Here is an 8,451-nt window from a genome sequence, read left to right on the forward strand (position 1 = left end):
ATCTCCTACCAAAGGAGCACACAGATTAATCACTTAAACATGAACTTGCTTTTTGGCAGAGGCAACAAAAGCAGAGAACATTTCACCCATTCATTTGACATGGAGGCTTGTATGTAAGTCATGGATCCTAAAAAAATGTTTTGTTTCGTTTTTAAAAAAACACACCACTTTGAACTGAATTGAATCATTTTATCAGCTGTATTGGAACACTATATTTCCAAGAATTCAGAGCGATTTCATGCCATTTAGACCTTCTCTTTAGACAAAGTTACTGACAAAGCCATGCATGCTGTTTTTAAAGCATATTATTTTGGCTCATGTGTTTCATCTATTTATAGAGTAGGCAAAGTTTTCGGTGAACTGGGCACCCATAATCAGAAAAATATGGGTCTTCAACATCTGCATTAAGCTGCTGCAGCAGCTCATCTGATGATTCAGGGTCTGATATCAACAATATTTTGATGATACTCAACTATACATTGTGACCCCGGGCAGTCTTGTCCCAATGTCCTGGGAGATTTTTGATTCTCTAAATGGGATAGAATAGATTTAAATTGAACTCTAGCAATACAGAGCTAATGTTTGCACTTTTATTTATCTTTATTTATTACACGTATATGTTGCCCACCTCACTATCCGCATCCCTTTATTTATTTATTTATTTATTCATTCATTCATTCATTAATTTGATTTGTATGCCGCCCCTCTCCGAAGACTCGGGGTGGCTAACAACAATATAAAAAGACAATGTAAACAAATCTAATATTAAAAGACAATCTAAAAAACCCCAATTTAAAGAACCACTCATACATACAAGCATACCATGTATAAATTCTATAAGCCTAGGGGGGAGGGAAATTTCAATTCCCCATGCCTGACGACAGAGGTGGTTTTAAGGAGCTTGCGAAAGGCAAGGAGGGTGGGGGCAACCCTGATATCTGGGGGGAGCTGGTTCCAGAGGGACGGGGCCGCCACAGAGAAGGCTCTTGTCCTGGGTCCCTTGTTTTGTTTCTAGATGAATTTGACTTTCCTAGAAAGAGCAGGTTTGTGACCTGGGGGTGCTCCTGGACTTGAGATTCTCGCTGGATCAGCAGTCGGAAGTTGGGCTGAGTGGGCCTTTCCTCAGCTTTGGTTTCCATGCCAATTGCAACCTTACTTGGGACAGAAGGACCAGAGTGTCTCATATTGTCATACTAACCACCATCTGGTTACATTACTCCAACATACGGCCACCTTCCAGGTACAATTTAAAGTGCTGGTTGGCATCTATAAATGCCAGGTTTTACTTACATGATCCCCTCTCCCCACCAGGTCACTTGTGCCAGGAGAAGCATTTGATTGTCATCCCAATTAAAAAAAAAATTGAAAATTAAGGCTGTTTTCTGGAATGGCATTTGGTTAGATGTATTTATCTCCAACATTATTTGCCCTCTGGAAAGTTGGAAAACCGACCTTTTGTGGAGGGCTTTTGAGGCTAGATATTTGTATTGTTTGAAGATTTACACAGTTTTATTTAGATTATCGTGTTTGTTATTGTAAGCCACTGATAAAGTCTTTTTAGGATTGCAACACAATAGAAATCTGATGAATAAATAAATAGTTGGGTAAGATTCTCACAAGAGTAGATGGACTATAAGGAATTAGTTCTTAGGTAAGGAAATGGATCCTCAAAGCTTTCCAACGTCAGAAATTTGAAGAATGGCAAGACTGCAGGTACTGAAACCCCTTAAGTATTTGGGCAATAAAGAGCAGTGTTTTGCAATCTGGCTGGGAAATTCTGTGATCTGAAGTCCACATATTGTTAAGTCCCAAAAGTGCTTTTTCAAGAGGCAATTAGACTTCTGGTTTTTCTTTGAAGACGTTTCACTTCTCATTCAAGAAACTTGTTCAGCTCTTGAGAGCTAGCGAAGCTTTTTGCAAGACAAGCAAAACGTCTTCAAAGAAAAAACCAGAAAGTCCAGTTGCCTCTTGAAAAAGCACCTTTGGGACAACCATGACCTGGATGATTGAGAATCTCCATAGACACATATTATAAGGTTTAGAAACACTGGTAGAGAGGATCTCATCAATTGTGGCTGGAAATTGTGACACACATGATGAGTAGAATAAAGAAGTCCATTTGTGCAAGACAAAGAAACAAAAGTGTACTGTACACATTTGTAATGGTTCCATATCCTTCTCCACTCCAGAAGAAGGGTTTCTTTGTTTCTAGGTAATACAATTTGTGAAAGATGGGAAATTTATCTCTCAGTGATTATAATACATAAAGACCTCTTGATTTTTCTAGATTTATTCTGCTCATTTTGATAATGTTAATCTTTGCAGGATAAAACGGGAGAATTGATGGAAATCCTAGGACAAATTGAGTGGAAAACAAGTGCCAATGTATTGTTGTGAAAAAGTTAGAGCTAACCATGTCAGAGATGGAGAAATGAAAGAGTTACTTCAATCAAAGGAGGAAAAACAGACTCACAAGCATCTGTTGCTTGATGGGGGTTTCTGTAATAGAACTATGCTACAGCAGCAGTACATTTGTATTCTTTAAAGACAAAATCAAGATAACTAATAAGAGTTCTGAAAAAAATCCATCAAGAGTTATTTTTGCTTGCTTTCTCCAAAAATCATCTATATGCAGTCCTCAATTTCTGACAACTGGGTCTAGAACTTCTGCTGCTAAGCAGTGTGCTTACTATCACACCTGAATTTATGATATATATTTTTTGCTGCAGTTTTAAGCAAATCTGGCTTCTTCCATTGACTTTCTCAGGAATCAGCTGGGAAGATGGCAAATGGTGATCCAGTGACCGACTGCAATGGACATAAATGTGAGCTGGTTGCCAAGTGCTTAGATTGCAGTTTACATGATTGCAAGGACACTGTGAAGTCATAACTGTGAGGAACAGTTGAAAGTCATTTTTTTCATTGAAAGCGTAAGCTTCAAATAGCTGCTAAACTAATGGTCACAAGTTGAGGACCACCCGTATTGTTCTTTGTATACTGGCCACCAATATGATGATTGCTTTAAAAAGCCGATTAAAAAACCTGGGATGTAATGATCTTAGACTGATCTAATGTAATAGTACTGGGCAGATCTTTCTTATAATAGATGTCACCTATCCTTGATCATAATATGGCACCCTGGCTTAAGCTGCTGAATCAATTAAGAGAAATACCAGCATATTTACATAGACTCCCTTCAAGCCCTTTCAAATTTAAATAAAATTTAAATATTCATTCTGTGAGATTTCTAAATAATCTTGATAATGCAGCATAGCAGTTGAACTTCAATAGGGCTGCTCATTTATTTCTTTCACGTTTTGGTACCATACCTACTTTGGTGCTTTCTTGCAAGCTTTCCATTGGAATTACAAAAGTTAAAAAGCTCCTGCTTTCAATCTCATTTTTTTTTTTTAAAAAAGTGCTTTTATTTATAGCTCTCAGATACAAACGCTACCTTTCTGCTATCATGAACTCAAGGCAGTAGATCTTAGCATTCTTAGGCAATGGGCCTCCATGGGCTTGAGATTCAGACCTGTTTTAGAACAAGGATGGTTGCTGCATCAAATGCTTGAGATTGTGCCCTGGGACAGAAAAATCCAATGAGGCATGTGTTAGATGTTACTGCTGCTTCTGTCTTCTGCTCCCTCTACAACATTATTCTCTACATAATTATTCAAATGTGATTCCCAAGAGGTTCAGTAGCAGACACAAGATTGTACCCTAGATGTCTCCTTCCCCCAATTATTCTGCACCGGGGTTTTTTCCCCCTCTGTCAAAGGTTCAAAGAGCTTTTATGCCAGAGATGCCCCCCCCCCCCTTCATTTACAGTATATTATTAAGACTTTCTGAATTGGAAGAAGGAAGTGCCTACTGAGGCACCTGTGGGTAACTCAGGAGCAACCCCTAGGGGTTGTATTCTACTACAACAGCATGTGATAAAAATAATGCTTTGGGAACACACTGCAGTCATTTTCAGAGATTTTGCTGCAGCCGTAAGAAAACTATGTTAAGAAAGGATAGGTGAGATCCTTCAAATTCTAATAAATGCCCAAACTACTGTTTTATTTCATTAGCCAGGAAACTAGCTTTTTGGATAAACTGCTCCATTTCTTAAATGTAGCACTGTGAGAAACTGAAAAGGGAAAATGTGCTGCAGTCATGAGACGGATATAATATAGAACCTCACCAAAACAGGAATTCAAATTGTAAAAAATAAAGAGAAACATTGGATATTCTGGAAAGCACTTCCTCTTTTCACTGACATCTGAAAAGGAACTTATAATAAAGGAGGAAAGATGTAAAAGTTCTGTCAGTGGGTGAAGTTTCCATAGCTGTTTTTTTCAGACATTACAAAGCATGTAATTTATTTATCCAGGTGTCAAATATGATTCTAAAATTTGCAATATCTAAATAAAGAAATCCATTTTATTAAAGATGCTTTTCATTTGTCACCTTACAGTGCTCTATGGAAGCTGTGCAAAACTGAGGTGAACCCAATCACAACACCCCAAGCAATCCTGCTCTTTGAAATTTCAACTTCTGCTACCCAGAAGGGTAGATGAGCTTTCTTCTCAGGCACAAGACTATCATTTGGTTCAAAAATAAGAATTTTCCACATTTGTTTTTCTTAATATGAAAATCCAGAGGAAATTCTCTGTCACAAGGTATCAAAAAAAAAAAGACTTTACAACCTAAATATATATTTTGAAATAAATAGAATCCCATTCATAGAGAAATTAGAATTACGAGCTAGTTAATCAGAACTCTGATAGTATAAGTTGTCCAGCTCTTTGTTTGGATCCGCCTACCAGGGGTGGAGATTAAGAAAAAAACCCCCACAGGAAATCATATTAATAGTTAAATCTACTCTTTCCTTGGATCCCAAATCCCTGATTTGAAATTCTTTCAACAAGCAAGGACCTTAAGATAACAATAAATCTTCATTTAAAATTTTAGTTTTCAAGAGATTAATAATCTATAAATTCCAATTGAGACAAAACACTAATTAAAACATGGCCATTTCCTGTTATTGGCATAGTGCATTAATTTCAAATCCCTGATTTGAAATTCTTTCAACAAGCAAGGACCTTAAGATAACAATAAATCTTCATTTAAAATAAATAAATCTTCATTTAAAATTTTAGTTTTCAAGAGATTAATAATCTATAAATTCCAATTGAGACAAAACACTAATTAAAACATGGCCATTTCCTGTTATTGGCATAGTGCATTAATCATTGTACTTCGGCATAAATGTACTAACATGTTTATTTCATCCCAATATGCCAATATTCTGTTTAAGGGAACACGTGATAAAAATATCTCCAGGGAAACAACAGTGATGGGCTACTGATAAAACAAAAATTACTACATTAAAAAACAAAGATAAGTCAATAACTCTGAAGAATTCACTTTCAAAGATGCACAAAACTCATAACAAAAAAGTAGCTAACCATAGGCTGGTGGACAAGAAATCTGAACAGATTCCAGCAGCCAGCAGACTTATAAATTGTATGTTTCTTTCTAGACAATAAAACAATGCTGTCATTAAAATAGATGTAACTACACTGGCACAAGCCTTACATAGCTTGCAAAGTTACTCATTTTGACAAGAACATGATACACAAAATCGTTCCTAAAATAAGACATTTAAAATGAAATTTAATGGGTGTACCTCAGGAGACAAAACTGTTATTATACCTGGCTTTCCTTGCAATCTTTAATGTGAGCACGGTGTCCCAACACCATGAAATTCTCTTGAGCAAAAAACTCTAAATTTCTCCAGGGTCAAGGAATATAATCCATAAAGAAGGAAGCCTTAAAACCTAATATTTTTCACCAATGGCTCTTGATGAAATAATGGCTAGTCATCTGAGAATATGTGCACAATTATACACAAAGCCTAGATAACTGAACAAATCCCATTTCAGTTAGCATAAGACACCAGCACTTATCTTACTAGGACAGTGGAGAAAAGACCATCCATTTCCATTTTGGAAAAACTGTTTTGTCCTATCCTCTTACATACAAATACTACTATCTCTAAACAGGATTATAATGTGAAGTTGAATTGGATCTGGCTTTTTATTAAAAAATATTATCCTATTATTAATACACTTCTATCTGCTAAATAATTTGGGACTGGGAATGGTAAATTTATACATTAAGCCCAATTTCTCTTCACAATTAAACTAGCTTCTTTAAATAGCAGTATGAATATGACCATCATCATTCAAAAAGAAAAAAAATCTAATGGTTTAAGGAATCCAAGGGTCCTCTTAATTTAATTTATTAGATTTGTATGCCCCTCCTCTCCCAGGACTTGGAGCGCCTCACAACAAACAATATACAAATCCAATATTAAAAACAATATTTAAAACCCTTATTAAGAACAATCATGCAATCCAAACATATCATACATAAAGCGGAACAGCTGAGGGGTCTTACATACCTCACCAATGCTAACTTCCCAAATTCTGTCATTATAGAAATAACTAAGGGCATATAATAGTTCTGATACATTAAAATCAGTACAGGAGTTAAGGCCTAGTTGTCCAAGGAGGAAAAAGTCTAAGAGACTAGACAGATGATTTCCTAGATTCCCTGATCCTGAGGTTTCAAAGGAAAGAAAATCTGAGAGGGCGAAGAACCCTAGAGAAATTTTAAGGGGCGGCTGACTGGGATGAAAAACTGGATCCTTTTCCCCCCTGCAGGAAGATGTTAGGCCCAGACCTCAAGCTCTGGAAAACAGAACTCTTCGTCTCTTGCTTAGGCAAAGCCTTCAAAGAGGAGGAAAAAAAACACATAAAGAGGAAACAGAATATCTTCCCAACCAAGACAATACGATTTCTGACTTATTTAGAAGGACAATTATAGGGGAGAGAAGATAAGAGCAGACATGGAGAAAATCAGATTGTTTTCCTTAACTGGTGCAATACAATCTCTTTTGTTCTCTAAACATTTCCTTTTCTCCCACCCACCCCCTGCCCTGGCCTTCCCATCCCACTAAAATACCCTTCTCCCCCTACCCCCACTCTCCCCTTTATCTGCGTTCTTGGGTCTCACCTGTAAGCCTCCGCAGCTGCCTAGATATTCTTCCCCTTGCGGCTCCAGCTCCAAGAGATTGGGGGTGGGGGGAGAGTACCCCCAACTACCTCCTTCTTTCCCTACTCCCTCCAATCAAGGAAGAGGGTTTAGAGGGAACTGTCAGTGGTTCCCCCTGCAAAGGGAAGGCCTCTGGGTGGGAAGCATAGGGTATGTACAACAGCCCCACCACCGCCACCACCTCAGAGCCTCTCCTTCCTTCCCTCTTGTTTGGGTAGGAAAAGATTGTCCTGCAGAAGTGAAGACATGCAAGTGATGGAGGTAGCCCTGTAAAAAGATTGCAAACAAGAGTCTAGGGTCCTTCCTTCTGCAATGGCTGTAATTCAGGAGTAGGGAGAAATCCCAAATTAAAAGGGAGGGGTGGGGGAATTGGGGATGGGGAGGAGAGAGAAGACAATAATCGCTCTCAGCCCAGCAGCTCGCTTTGCAAGAGGCCAAGGGATGGGCTGCGAGGGAAAGGCGGCATGGGCTTCATAGGATGCTGCAGTCCCTTTCCAGCTGTTGGCGGCTGCCCGGCAGATGTTTACAGATGAGGTCTATGAAGGACCTGCAGATAACGGGCGAGGAGAAATTGCGAGACCCTGGCAAGAGGAGACTGACAAGAGGTCTTGAAGGGAAGCCGGCGGGGAGGGTGAGGGGTGGGAACAAAAAGGAACGAGAGGTCAGGTGGGCGGGGGTGGAGTGGTCCCTGTAAAGGCAAAGGGAGTCTTTTTAGATCCAGGGGGTTGGGGGCGGGTGGGGATGGAAGACTGGGAAAGGGAGGTTAGCCTTTACCGGGGAAGGTGCTGTGGGGGTGGGGGGCCTGACTCTATCCGGCCCCCCCCTCCCCTCTCTTGCCTCTTCGGGTTCCTCCGTCTGCTCCCTCCCTCTCACTCACTCCAGTTGTCCCCAAATCCAAGATGGCGCCCAAGGCAGGAGCAAGACCGGAACCAAGGCAGAGAAAACGTCAGGCGCACGCGTACAGGGAAAGTGTGGGGGGGCGCCGAAGAAGAGCGCACAGGCGCGATGCATCAGGGGCGTGAGCCCGTGAAAACTCGCATGCGCCAAAGTCGGGCATAAAAGGAACGAACATCAAGCCGAACTTAAACCAGCCTGGTGCGTAAAATGTTTTTTTGGTGGGGCTCTGTGCGCATGCGTCCCGCTCGGGTCATTCTTGGAAAAAAAAAAGGTGAGTAGCGCGAACTGAGTAGGGGCGAGTAGCGTGCCGTGAGCCACTGTAAGAACGGCATTACTGAATGGAGCGCGGCGCACGCGCAGTAAAAGTGGGAAGGAACAAGACTCGGCTTCATTGGATTGTCTTAGCGTTAATAGGCGGGGATTAGTTTACACTGACAATATGTAAAACGA

At 39.9% G+C, this 8,451-nt stretch overlaps 1 protein-coding gene across 9 annotated transcripts in view; it reads right to left on the reverse strand.

Annotated features, from left to right (window-relative positions):
* Nucleotides 1–8,451, reverse strand: part of TAOK2 (TAO kinase 2) — a 52,689-nt gene that overhangs the window by 43,400 nt on the left and 838 nt on the right. For 4 of the 9 annotated variants that reach the window (XM_070727590.1, XM_070727594.1, XM_070727589.1 and 1 more), the window contains exon 1: nucleotides 7,066–8,016. The exons of 2 other annotated variants lie outside the window; for them this stretch is intronic. The gene's annotated coding sequence lies outside the window, so the exon portion shown is untranslated. Of the gene's footprint in view, nucleotides 1–7,065; nucleotides 8,017–8,451 lie in introns of those variants that run through there. 3 more of the 9 variants (XM_070727591.1, XM_070727586.1, XM_070727588.1) reach the window with 2 other exon arrangements.

This window comes from Erythrolamprus reginae, chromosome Z (assembly GCF_031021105.1).
Source record: "Erythrolamprus reginae isolate rEryReg1 chromosome Z, rEryReg1.hap1, whole genome shotgun sequence".
NCBI lineage: Eukaryota > Metazoa > Chordata > Lepidosauria > Squamata > Dipsadidae > Erythrolamprus > Erythrolamprus reginae.